At 35.1% G+C, this 14,425-nt stretch overlaps 1 protein-coding gene and 1 pseudogene across 1 annotated transcript in view; one reads left to right on the top strand and one right to left on the bottom strand.

The window, feature by feature from the left end:
* Positions 1-14,425, top strand: part of LOC127561496 (hormonally up-regulated neu tumor-associated kinase homolog A-like) — an 89,846-nt gene that overhangs the window by 19,605 nt on the left and 55,816 nt on the right. The window lies entirely within an intron of this gene.
* LOC127561966 (actin, cytoplasmic 1-like) lies at positions 953-2,876 on the bottom strand (annotated as a pseudogene).

A 14,425-nucleotide genomic window follows, 5' to 3' on the forward strand; every position in this document is an offset into this window, starting at 1 on the left:
ACATTTATATATATATATAGTATATATGTATATATATGTGTATTTATAAACATAGAAGCATTTGTATATATATAAATATGTATATAATGCATGTGTATGTGCATATAAATTTAGATATTATATATAAATATTTGTTGTATATTATTGTATTATGTCTGTATATGTGCTTATTGCACACATCAACAAATATGTGTACAAATACAAATGTATTGTGTACTGTAAACATACATGTATATTCATATTTTATATTGTGTGCATATATATAACTATATACTATATTATATTCTAAATTCATGTGTGTATTCTGTGTGTTTATTTTATCTGTACATATATGTAAGATATGTATGTGCTGATGTGTAATGTAAAGATGCATGTACATTATATGCTTGTACATGCATGTTATATTGTGTGACTATATCATGCTATAAAAAAGGAATACTAATAATAGCTATAGCCATAGTTGTACATACCTATATGTATGCAGAATTGCATAGTTTCCAGAGCTCAAAAATATTATGCTACTTCCTCACAGTCAATCAAGTAGCATCAAATTTGAGAGTGAAACTTGGGTCTTGTCATGTCAAGTCTTTTTTTCTAATTATACAGTATATTATATGTATATTAAACTTTTTAAAATACATATTTCTCTTAGGAATCACATTGGGAGAGAAAAATTAGAACACAAAGGAAAAATCATGAGAGAGAAAAACAAAAGAAAAAAGTGAACATAGCATATGATGATTTACATTCAATCTCCATAGTTCTGTTTCTTGATGAAGATGGTGTTTTTTATCCAAAGTTTATAGGGATTGTCTTGGTTCAAGTTTTTCATAATCAATCATCACACAATCTTTCTGTTACTTTGTACAATGTATTCCTGGTTCTGCTTGTTTTACTCAGCATCAGTTCGTGTGAATTTTTCCAGGCCTTTCTAAAATCAGCTTGTTCATCATTTTTTTTTTTTTTCTTTAACGTGTGCACTTTTATTTGAACTGGTCTTAAGTCAGTGTACAGGTAAAGCTCCTCCCCTCCCCCAAGTACTGGCACCAGTCTCAAAACTCGGCGGGAGACTTGTTAAGTCTGCATTCACATCTATGTTGGGGGCAGGGAGGGAATTTAGGGGGCCATTCTTTATGGCTCTGACAATTAAAAAAGGAACAAGTATTAAGGCGGAAGATACAAAAAGTTTTTTTTGTTTGTTTTAAAGGATTACATAATTTACATGTAAAGCAATACTAGTACCTTCCCTCCTCCCCCTTCCCTCCCCGCCTGGATTTTTAAGTAGCTCCTTTGCTCTGTGTGTAAGAACAGGACAGCCTTCATAGAGGCAAGTAACTCTGTAAAAATGCATTATACAATATTTGGAATGACTTAAAAAAAACAAAAAAAAACAAATGTACAATCAGAGTCCTGAAGACGCACTGTAGAACTCTGAGGATGTTTGCCTCCAACATACTTAGACTGCTCATCACCTTCACCGATCCAGTTTTTAAATCCTGAGTCAAGCGCCAAAAAAACAAAAAACAAAAACCAAAAAAAAAAAACAAAAAAAAAAAAAACAAATAAAGCCATGCCAATCTCATCTCTTTTGGGCAATTATCATGTCACACCCTTTGAAAAAACCAACCAAAAAAAAAAAAAAAAAACAACACAAACAGTCCATTTAGAAGCATTTGCGGTGGACAATGGAGGGCCCAGATTCATCATACTCCTGCTTGCTGATCCACATCTGCTGGAAGGTGGAAAGAGAGGCCAGGATGGAACCTCCAATCCAGAGCGCTCAGGTGGGGCAATGATCTTGATTTTCATTGTGCTGGGGGCTAGGGCTGTAATCTCCTTTTGCATCCTGTCAGCAATGCCTGGGTACATGGTGGTACCACCAGACAATACGGTGTTCGCATACAGATCCTTACAGATGTCAACATCACACTTCATGATGGAGTTGAAGGTAGTTTCATGAATTCCACATGATTCCATACCTAAGAAAGATGGTTGGAAGAGAGCTTCTGGGCATCGGAACTGCTCATTGCCAATGGTGATAACCTGACCATCCGGAAGCTTGTAGCTCTTTTCCAGAGAGGAGCTAGATGCAGCAGTGGCCATCTCCTGTTCAAAGTCTAGGGCGACATAACACAGCTTCTCCTTGATGTCACGTACAATTTCCCTCTCAGCTGTGGTAGTGAAGCTGTACCCTCTCTCGGTCAGGATCTTCATGAGGTAGTCCGTCAGATCACGGCCAGCCAGATCCAGACGGAGGATGGCATGGGGAAAGGCATAACCTTCATAGATGGGCACAGTGTGGGTCACACCATCACTGGAGTCCATCACAATACCAGTGGTACGACCAGAGGCATACAGGGACAGCACAGCCTGGATGGCAACGTACATGGCTGGGGTGTTGAAGGTCTCAAACATAATCTGAGTCATCTTTTCTCTGTTGGCTTTGGGGTTCAGGGGAGCTTCTGTGAGCAGCACAGCGTGCTCCTCAGGGGCCACACGGAGCTCATTGTAGAAAGTGTGATGCTAGATCTTCTCCATGTCATCCCAGTTGGTGACAATACCATGTTCAATGGGATACTTCAGGGTCAGAATACCTCTCTTGCTCTGGGCCTCATCCCCCATATAGCTATCTTTCTGGCCCATGCCCACCATCACACCCTGATGTCTGGGGCGCCCAACAATGGAAGGGAACACAGCCCAAGGGGCATCGTCTCCTGCAAAGCCAGCTTTGCACATTCCAGAGCCATTGTCAACAACGAGAGCAGCAATATCATCATCCATGGTGAACTTTGAAGTGACAAGTTTAAACCCTTAAGAGAGAGGAGATGGTGCCGCACCTGGAGGCAGGGGGGAGGCAAGTGCACGCTGGGTGGAAGAGCTCACAGCTTGTTCATCATTTTTTATAGAACAATAATATTCTATTATCTTTCTATACCACAACATATTCAGCCATTCTCCAATTGAGGGGCATCTATTTATTTTCCAATTCTTTGCCACCACAAAAAGAGCTGCTACAAACATTTTTGCACCTGTGAGTCCTTTTCCCTATTTTAAGATTTCCTTGGGATACAAAACCAATAATGGCACGACTGAGGAAAAAGATTTTGCACAATTATATAGCCCTTTGAGCATAGTTCCAGGTGGCTCCTCAGAATGGTTGGATCATTTCACAACTACACTAATAATTGCATTAATGTCCCAGTTTTCCCACATCTCCTCCAATGTTTCATTATCTTTTCCTGTCACTTTAGGCAATCTGAGAGGTATGAGGTGGTAACTCAGAATTCTTTTAATTTGCATTTCTCTAATTGATAATGATTTAGAGCATTTTTATAAAACTACATATGGCTTTAATTTCATCATTGGAAAATTGTTTATTAGTGTGTTTGACCATTTATCAATTGGGGAATGACGTGTATGCTTATAAATTTCACACAGTTCTTTATATATTTTAGAAATGAGGCCTTTATCAAAAACATTGTCTGTAAATTTTTTTCCCAGCTTTATACTTCCCTTTTAATCTTGTTTGTGTTAGTTTTGTTTGTGAAAAACTTTTAAATTTAATATAATCAGTTGTCCATTTTGCATTTCACAATGTTCTCCAGTTCTTTAATATAAATTCCTCCCTTCTCCAAAGATCTGATAAGTAAATTATCCCTTGCTCTCCTAATTTGCTTATGCTAACACATTTTATACCTAAGTCATGTACTCATTTTGACATTTTGTTTTGGGGTGTGAGATATAGTTCTATACTGAATTTCTGACATTATTTTCCAGTTTTCCAAGCAATTTTTGTGAAATAGTTATCCCAGAAGCTGGAGTTTGGGGGTTTATTAAATAATAGATTGCTATAGTCATTGATTATTGTGTTGTGTTATACAGTGCTTTTACTGAGCTCAAACTTCTTCCCAAAACAAAGGTCCATCTCTTAAACACTAAAGCACTGTAGAATGGATATAAAGCAAGAAATGTCACAATCTTTTAAGTACTGAAATGTTAAGTTACACAAAGACAATAGAGAGACTTCTAATGGAAATGAAAAGTTGCATTATGGAAGAGAAGTTATCATAGTGCATCACTAAAGAGATGAACGATAGAAGGAGGTAGACTGTTCATTAGAGAGTCCAAAGGATACTGGTTGTCTAAATTGTATACTTCATTAGTATATATTCAATGTTAAGAGATCAAAAAGAAAGCTGCACAGGACTTTTGCTGGAGGAATTACATATAGAATCACTCTTTACATCCAAATCAGTTACCTGTTTGACCTTATTTTGGTATAGAGTATAAGATGTTGATCTATGCTGAGTTTCTGACATGATTTTCTAGTTTTCCCAGCAATTTTTATGAAATAGTTAGTGAGTTTTTATCCCAGAAGCTGGAGTTTAGGGGTTTATCAAATATTAGATTATTATAATTGCTGATTATTGTATCATGTGTATCTAACCTATACCACTGATACACCACTCTATTTCTTAGTACCAAATGATTTTGATGCTTTATAATAGAATTTTAGATCAGTACTGCTAGACCATTATCCTTTGTATTTCTTTTCATTAATTCTTTTGACATTCTTGACATTTTGTTCTTCTGGTTGAATTTTGTTATTATTTTTTCTTGTTCTATAAAATAATTTTTGAAAGTTTGATTGATATGGCACTATCAACTTAAGTAGAATTGTCATTTTTATATTAGCTCAGCCTACCCATAGGCAATTGTTATTTTTTCCAATTGTTAAAATCCGACTTTATTTGTGTGAGAAGTATTTTGTAATTGTGTTCATATAGTTCCTGAGTTTGTCTGGGTAGGTAAACATATGTCTGAATCTGCTCACTAGAGGATTTTGGTACTAGCCTGAATCCTAATCATGGGGGAGGAGTGCAGGGGCAGAACTCCTGTAGCTTGTCCATTTATACAAAATTTTCTCAGTCTTATATATATACCTATGTACCTATATACCTATATGCATATACCTTATATACATAAATACAGCATGTTACATATGTGCTAACTATAGGATGCTGCATATGCAGACCACATAAACAACTTGTTATTGTGTGCAGATGTTTCCTTGCCACTTTAACACTTTACACTTTAATTACAACACAGGTTGTCATGCCCCCTGACTTCTCAGAAAGGCTGAGACACTCCTAAGAGGGATGGGGAGCCAAACCAGACCTGTTAGCTGAGTTCCACTGGACTAAAGGGTCTTATACCTCTCTCAGGATTCCCCACTATCTGTGTCCCTCTACAGACACCCAAATAATTTGTTTTGTTCATAGTTATTTTAAATGGAATTTCTCTTTCTATCTCTTGCTGCTGGGCCTTTTCAGTAATATGTAGAAATGCTGTGGTTTATTTTATATCCTGCAATTTTTCTAAAGCTTTTAATTATTTCAAGTAGGTCATGTCAAGTCTTTCAATGACCTTGTATTATACAAATTGTTCTCAGGATTCTGAAGCAGTTGTTGAAATTTGGCTGTGACAAGCTGTAATATGGATACCAAAACTCTTATGTGATCATAGGACAAATGTAACTTATCAGATTATAGAAAGAAGATGAAAATTCAGTTACTAATTATAAGCTTATGTAAGATAGAGAGTTTCCAGAATCTGAAGCCAGAAAAATAGATAAATGAAAGGACAGATTTTGAAATTTCATCATCTACCTTTGAAGTTGGAAGTGATGAACCGTACCACTGCTGCTGAGGGATGTCTGGCTGAACAGAGAAACAACCTGGAAGCAGAGAATCAGAGAACTCATACAGTGGGTCAATTAGTTTGCCTGCAACATTATGTTGTTCCCCAAATCTCTGCCCAGGGCCTTTCCTTTTCTTTCTCAATACCATTTCTCCTTCACTTGATGACCTCAACAGCTCCACTGGGTTTAATTATCATCTTTAGGAAAATGATTAATGCATCTATAATCTAGTCCCAGTCTCTTTTCTAAACTTCAGTACCACATTCCAGTTGCCTATTGGAATTTAACATTGTGTATTTTGGGCACATCTCCAAATCAGCCTCCCCCCAAAAAGGAATTCATTATTATTCCTCAAAAATCCACCCTTTTTCTAAATTTCTTTATAGAAAAGGCAGCCAGATGGCACAGAGTCTTGGCCTGGAGTCAGGAAGACTCATCTTCCCAAGTTCAAATATGGCATCAGATAATTACTACTATGTGAGCCTGGGATAGTCACCTAAGCCCATTTGCCTTAGTTTCCTCTTACGTAGAAAGAACTGGACAAAAAAATGACAAACAACGTTAGTGTCTTTGCCAAGAAAACCCCAGATGTGGTCACAAAGAATTGTATGTGACTGAAATGACTAAACAACAACAACAACAATTTATGTAAAAGATAACTGCTTTTCTTCTAATTTTCCAGACTTATAACCTCAGCATTAACCTTAACTTTTCATTTTTCTCACCCTACATATCCAATCAGTTGCCAAATCTTGCTGTTCTACTTCCATAAGCATTTCTCACATAGAGTTGTTGTTCATGCAGATACCTCATTATTTCAGATGCTTATGAATGTCTAAACTATTGCAGTGACCTCTAAATTGATCTCCCAATCACATTCCTCTTTACATTAATCAATCCTTTATATAGCTATCAAAGCAATCTTCTTTAGCACAAATCTGACCTATCACATATTTATTTAATAATCTGCCTCCATAATAAAATAGAAACTCTTCTGTTTACTATTTAAATCCCTCTATAACCTAGCTTCAAATTATCATTCTATCTTTATTTGTCATTCCCATTCCCACACTATAAAATCCAACCAAATTGACCTTCTCTCTTTTCTTTCATATGGAAACTCATTTCCCAAATTGTGTCAAATTCACTCTTTTCCCTCAATATACAGCTCAAGCACCAATTTGCTTATAAAGTCTCTCTTCATCTTTTTAATGGCTTGTGTCCTTCTTCCCTCCCTAGTAATCTGATCTTTAACTATCTTGTACTCATTCTATCTAACAATCAATCTATCTACCTATCTCTTTTATAGATTCTCAGATGTGTATACAATATTTTTCCCACTCGAATGCAAGGTCTTGGAAGGTCATCTCATTCTTTGTATCTCTAACACATAGCATAGATCCTGACACATAATAGCCATTTACTAAATGTTTGCTGGTTGTTCTTTTGTTTTTCTTATGCAGGACTTGATACTTAGCTCTTGAATAGAAAAGGAAAGAGACTGAGAATTATGGCAAATAGGGCTAATACACAGCCATCCCTTTCTCTCTGCCACTGTCACCTTAAGCCATACCATCATATCCTATCAGGGTTATCACTAGAAGAATAGCACCATTTTTCATAGTAGTACTGCAGGGATAGACTGGCTTTTATGTAGGTCCTTAGAAATTATAATTTTAGTATTCCTGCAACCATGGAAAATACAAAAATAACCTCAATGTTTTTCTACCACTAGAAGAATGTCAAAGTGTCATGGGTGATAGCTATCTTTATCCACAAACACACCCTGTTTCCATAGTGACAGGATGCAAGAGGTGTATATAGATTGACTGAATATACTAAGCATGCAACCTGGGAGAATGAAGAGTTGGAGAATCAGATGATATCATGAACACTTATTGTTTTTTCTGCCTTAAGGGGTAGGAAATTGGGAAATGAGTAGAATGTTGCATTCTGTGATACATGTTTTTATTGTCTTTTAATTTTACTTACTTAAAAATAAATTAAGTAAGCTATTTATTACCTATGATCACTGAGGCAGAGGTTGACCTGAAATAACACTGAGCCTAAAAGCCATGGAAGAAGTCAAGAGATGGGAGACTAAGTAAAAGAATGACTTGTCATGATTGACATACTCGGACAAAACCCTGGTTGTGACAGGGATAGTGTTGAGGAATTAACACCTACCTATTTCCTGGTTCTGACTGTTGACTAGGCTAAACTCTTACACATTTTTATATAAATGTATTACCACAGCTTTAGTTTTATCTCTTGTTGCTGTTTTAATCATTTTAGTAGTGCCTGATCCTTTATGACCCCATTTAGAGTTTTTTTAGCAAAAAAATAGGAGTGGTTTGCCATTTCCTTCTCTAGCTCATTTTACAAAAGAAGAAACAGAGGCAAATAGCACTAAGTAATTTGCCCAGTTCACACAGCTAGAAAGTATTTGAGACCAAATTTGAATTCAGGTCTTCCTAACCAAGGCCCAGTGTTCTATTCATCAGGTTTATCTCTAATAATGGAAAGAAAGAGTTTTCTCCTCTGTTAAATCTAGGATTGTCATGTAACTTATTAATTTAATCTTGGTACTTATTAGTTACTTACTTAAAGTACACTAAGTAGATAAGGGTATTCATTGTTTATTTCTCTCTAAGATCTTTGCCTTGGTTATAATCTGTAGAAGGCAAAAAAATGGTGCAACCATTACATGGAAGAAAGAGAAATCTGTAAGAAAAAGGATTTGGGGGATGGAAATTGGAAATGTCTATGTATCTGACTTGCTCAGGTTAGAGAATTGATTACTTTCTCTTGATCTTTCATACCATCAAAAGAGATGGAGAGGTTGGGATAGAGAAGAGAAAATTTAGGCAAGAAACTTCTAGAATGGAGGCTTCTTTCAGTTTGGGATCTTTACCTCACTTCATTTTTCTTCTAAAAACTGAGAAAATGAGAGGTAATGAGAGGAAAATGAGAGGTCATGAGAGGTAATGAAAGAGTCCTTCCTAGTAAGCCAAAAGGCAAAATCTGTGTATATAAAATATTGATAATATTCATTGGTAGCATGTAAAGTTTGTTTCTAACCTTCTTTCCAACAAATTCCTGAAAGCTCCAAAATAATCTATATGTTTGATTTTGGGTCCGAATCAAATTATTGGAACCCTGAGTTAAAAACATTTTATACAGCTATTCTTTAAGATTTTTCTTCATTCCAAAGATGGCTGATTTTCTGATTTTGGAAAAAAACATGCTTTTGCTCCCTCTTTTCCTTGGAGAAGTGGTAGACCAGGGTTGCAGAGTGCTGAATATACTGTCACATACAGACACAGTGTCATTTTTTTTCTCACCTGTATTTCTTTGATAAAAGAAAATCTCACTATATGACTGTAAAAATAAAAAGCATGAATAAAATTCCCATTTGAAACAAAATAATGCTGGGAAAGTCAAGCTCAACATATGAACTCTGGCCTTCCAGAATCATGGGAAAAAAAAAAACTAATTTTAATGCCAGTTATGACATTTCATTAGTATCAGTTTCTCAGTTCCAGATTATGTGCAAATGGTGGGTTTTAGCCAAAATAATGACAAAAACAACAAAAGAAGAAAGTTCAAAAACTCTCTGTATAGCTACTGCTTCTTCACCCAACATATAAAAATTAGTGGCTTCAGAAGTTCCATAAATAACATTTTTCTAAAGACCTTTTTCTCTGGGACCATGTTTCTTTCTGAGTAACATACATGGTCAAACTTGGTCCACTGAAAAAAGAAATTGCACTAGACTAAAAAAAATCTCAAAATGTTAGTCTATACAGGAAAAAATTTCACACATACACAGAGAGAGATGATAAGGAGTTCATTTTTTTTTTGTTTCAGAAGAGACATACTAGCAGAAATCCCATTCTAACTTTGACTGTCAGCGCATAAAAGATTTACAATTTCTAAGACAGTTTTCTCTAACCCTGTAGAATACACTTTTAAGAATCAGCATTTTGTCCTTTTCCAATTATCTATATCTTTTCTATTTTATATTGCTTCCTTCTCATATCTTTTCTCTTTCCCTCTTTGGTTCATCATTCCCTTTCACTGAGGCTTTTCATCTTTTACCCTCTCCAAGTATTCCAGTTATCATCTGGACTTCCCAACTCTGCCTTCTTTATAATTCCCCCAACAGAGTTATTTGATTTTATCTTTTCCTCCTTGACTTGAAACTATACCTTCAAACTTGGAAATGCAGAAGTAAAATTCAGGAACTGAAGCAGAAAAGATATAGCAGATATAACTAGGCTCAAAGATGCTCAAAGATGTCCATATTAACAAAGCAGATCATTTCTATTGATACAGAAACACATATACTTTCTTTTTTGTTGTTATTGTTATTGTTATTCAGTCATTTATTCACATCTGACTTTACATTATCTCATGTACTTTATCAATCTTCTTAGCAAAGATACTCAAGTGGCCTACTAATTCCTTTTTTTTTTTAATTTTATAATAACTTTTTATTGACAGAATCCATGCCAGGGTAATTTTTTTTTACAATATTATCCCTTGCACTTGCTTCTGTTCTGATTTTTCTCCTCCCTTCTTCCACTCCCTCCCCTAGATGGCAAGCAGTCCTATATATGTTATATATGTTGCAATATATCCTAGATACAATATATGTTTGCAGAACTGAACAGTTCTCTTGTTGCACAGGGAGAATTGGATTCAGAAGGTAAAAATAACCCGGGAAGAAAAACAAAAATGCAAATAGTTCACATTCATTTTCCAATGTTCTTTCTTTGGATGTAGCTGCTTCTGTCCATCATTTATCAATTAAAACTGAGTTAGGTCTCTTTGTCAAAGAAATCCACTTCCATCAGAATATATCCTCATACAATATCATTGTTGAAGTGTATAATGATTTCCTGGTTCTGCTCATTTCACTTAGCAACAATTCAACACATATACTTTCAAAAGCAAAAATTATATAATGTCATTTAATTGCAGTGGAAGCAGAGAACCTGGATTCTAGTACCAGCTCTGTCACAAAATAACTGCATAACTCTGGATAAGTCATTTAATATTTCTAAACTTCAATTTCCTGATTTACCAAATGAAAATATAGAATATCATGACCCATAAGATTATTTCCAGTTCTAAATGTTTATCTATTATGCTAAGAAGTAATAACCATATCTTTATGTTTACAACAAATAAATAAAATATATTTTAAAATAATTAGTCTCCTTAAGTTCTAATAGTAACTCAAAGCTTGAGTACCATAGAGTCTTTATTTTCCAATATCAAATATGTCATCAGATACAACTCACTTGAATCTCATCCAGTTTGTGTTCTGAGAAAGGAATCAATAAGAAGCTATTCCCAAATTGAATGTAAATAGCAATTATTTTTGTTCTAGCCAGAAACTCTGTAGGTCTTCTCCCAGGTTGATTTTTTTTTTCACTTTTGTGAAGGAAAAAGCTAGGTCTTTGCCTCAATTCTTACCTAGCCTTTAATTTCTGAATGAGAACTGCTTTAGACAAACAAACTTGGGAAAGACTTAAGCTTAAAAAAACCAAGGTCTCCCATTGCATCCTGAGTTGTCTCTAGTCATCCTGTCCTATGTTCTGTCATTGGACTCTGATGATGCTGGAGGAGAGAGTGATGCTGATGATTTTGCATAGCTCTATTTCACTTAATCCAATTCATGTGCAAGTCAAGACATCATCCTCCTGATGTCATTGGTCTTTTTCAAGAACAAAGAACAAACAACACAATTCATCCAATTATTAGACTCCTCAAGTCTATTTCTTTATTTCTGAACCACTTGTACTTTGGCTTCCAACTCAATCAGGCGATACTAAAACTCAAAGTTTACCAATTATCTCTTATCTGCTAAATCCAATGGCTTTTTCTTTCTCCATTTTCATCTTACTCACTTCTTTGCAATTTTTGATTATGTCTCCTCCATTGGATTTTATTTTCTCATTTGACCTTATCTGTCCTACTTATGTGAACATTATTACAGCTACTACAATGAATTTTTCTCTCTCTCTCTTTCTTCCTAAGCATAAGAGTTTCCAAAACCTGTGTCCTAAGCCCTCTTTGATTTGCTCTTTTATATTTTCTCTTTAGATGAATTCTGGATCCTATATGTTCAATAGTCATCTCCATGCAAAGGATTTCTAAAACAATATATCTTCATTTGGATATCCCATAAGTACTGCAAATTTAATGTGTACAAAAGAAAATTCATTCTCTTCCTTCCTAAATCTGCCACATCACCAAATATTCTTATTTCTTTTGGTCCCAACATGCTCTCAGGTTCCCAATCTGAAATCCATTCTTAATTTCTCATGTTCCCTTCACATTCTTCCTCCAGTATCTAATTAGTTCCAAGTTGTATAGATCATATCTCCATTTATCCACTTATATGTTGTTGTTCAGTTATTTCAGTCATGTCCAACTTTTGACAACCCCATTTGGAGTTTTCTTGGCAGAGATACTGGAGTGGTTTCCCATTTCCTTCTCCAATGGATAAAGTAGATCCAGTTTGCCAGGCAATCAGAAGTTAAGTGACTTTCCTGGGGTTACAAAGTTAGGAAGTGTCTAAGGCTGGATCTTAACTCAGGTCTTCCTGATTCTAGGATAAGTGCTATATTCCCTAATCCACTTGTTATCTCTCCATTTATTATGACAACTAACTTAATTCTAGGTCTTTACCACTTCTGCTAAATTACTGTGAGAGTATCCTAATTGATCTCTTTTCTTCTAGTTATTCTTCTTTCCCATTTATCTTCTACATTACTTCCAAAATAATCTTCTTAAGGCTTAGGTCATTCCTCAGTGACCTTTTGCCTCTGGACAAAATACAAATTCCTTATTCTAGCATTTAAATGTCTTCATAATCTGGCTTCAACCTACTTTTTCCTTTCCCCTCAATTTCTTTGAAATGAATATTACATCTCAGAGTTTTTTTTTTTTTTAAGGCTGCTATCCATGCTCTGAATATATTTCCTCCTCATATGTCTCTCATAATCCTTATCTTCTTTCAAGACTTAGGTCTAGAGGCACCTTCTCTATAAAGCTTTTCTCAATCCCCTCAATATTCTTCCTATCTAAAATTACCTTCTGTACATTTTTTTCTTATATAAATCTTGGTATTTTCTTTTGGGGGCACATATTTCATTCAGAAGATATGAAGTAAGCATCACTTTCTGTTGATAACCATCACCTCCCTGAGATACCTTCAACTGAGTGAGGAGTAAGGGGATGTAACATTTATTGGGACGATAGAATTAGTTTAACACAGTGTCGAGAAAAACTTTGCCTTTTTGCATTATGTTTTAATATTCTTAGTCTATCTATAGAGCTGGTATTGAGACTCATGAGAGAAGGGGAAAAAAGGAAGGAAAGAGGAAGGAAAAGAAAGAAGGAAGGATAATGAAATGTATAAATATTCTTAGTAAGTAGTAAAGAAGTCTTAATGTGCTCTTTGGTCATAGATTTAAAACTGGAAGGGCCATCAAAGTTAAATGGTCAATACTCATCTTACATAAAAGTTGGATCACTTGTCCAAGATCAAAGAAAAAGAAAATGTTTTACATTCTATTTTGGAAAACCAGTTTCATACAAAAAAGTAGAGAAGAAACATCTACAAAGCAAAGACAAGGTAATATAAATGTGTGGGGGAAGAAGCAACAGAGAAGGGGATCAGAAAATGCTTCATAAATGAGATAGCATATGAACTGAGCTTAAAGAGACGGATTCTGAGTCGCTAGAGTTATTGTCCTTGTCCAGATAGACCTGACATCCGCAATTTTCCAGCATCACATCTCAGTGAAACTCCATCAGTCCATGTATTCCCAGTAGAGACGAAGAAAATACCAAGGAAAAACACAGCTTTTCTAGGATTTGCCCCCAAACCTTAACTCTTAACCAGCATAGAAATGCCACAATTAGAACAAATAAAAGCAATTTTAGTAGCTACAGGTCACTCCAGATGTAAAACAAATAGATGTCTTCTTTAATGGGCACAAAAGTAAGTGATTCAGATGATATTCCAGCCAAAGAAAAAGAAAGAGAAGGAAAATAGAGAGGAATTACAACATGAAAATGAAGATCTATGTAATATCTAGTGAAAGGAAATAGGATTTTGGGAGTTATCACTCAAATATGACCTTAATGATCTAGTCAAGCAAACATCCATGCTGGCCTTTCTTGGAAAATAGAACTCTATCTTAATCACTTTGTAGAAATTCTATGTTGTAGGACAAAGTATGAAAATGGAATTATAAGTCTCCTAATTCCAAAAGCAGAAATAATGCAATCCTCCTGTGAACAAAGAACAAAACTAGGTAAAAGTTTCTTTCCCTTATTGGGATAGCAATGAAGATCATAGCCAATAACAACACTTCTTGAAGACTGCTTTTTTTAGATGTGCTACATAAAAAAACTTGCTCAGTGAAAATTAAGTTAATTACTAGACAAAGTCATTTTTATCTTGAGCAAAAGTTCCCTTCCTTTAACTAGACTCTATTCTGTTCTTTTTGGGAAATAGTAACATAAGATCCTAGTTTTAGTGCTAGAAGGAACCTTAGAAATTATGTAGTCTAACTCTTTTGTTGCACATAAGAGAAAACTCAGGTTAAAAAAAAAAAAGGTTAAATGGCAAAGAATTGGAAAAGTGAATAGATGCTCATCATTTGGGGAATGGCTGAATAATGGAATGTTATTGTTCTATAA

The sequence above is a fragment of the Antechinus flavipes genome, chromosome 4 (assembly GCF_016432865.1).
Source record: "Antechinus flavipes isolate AdamAnt ecotype Samford, QLD, Australia chromosome 4, AdamAnt_v2, whole genome shotgun sequence".
In the NCBI taxonomy this organism is placed as follows: domain Eukaryota; kingdom Metazoa; phylum Chordata; class Mammalia; order Dasyuromorphia; family Dasyuridae; genus Antechinus; species Antechinus flavipes.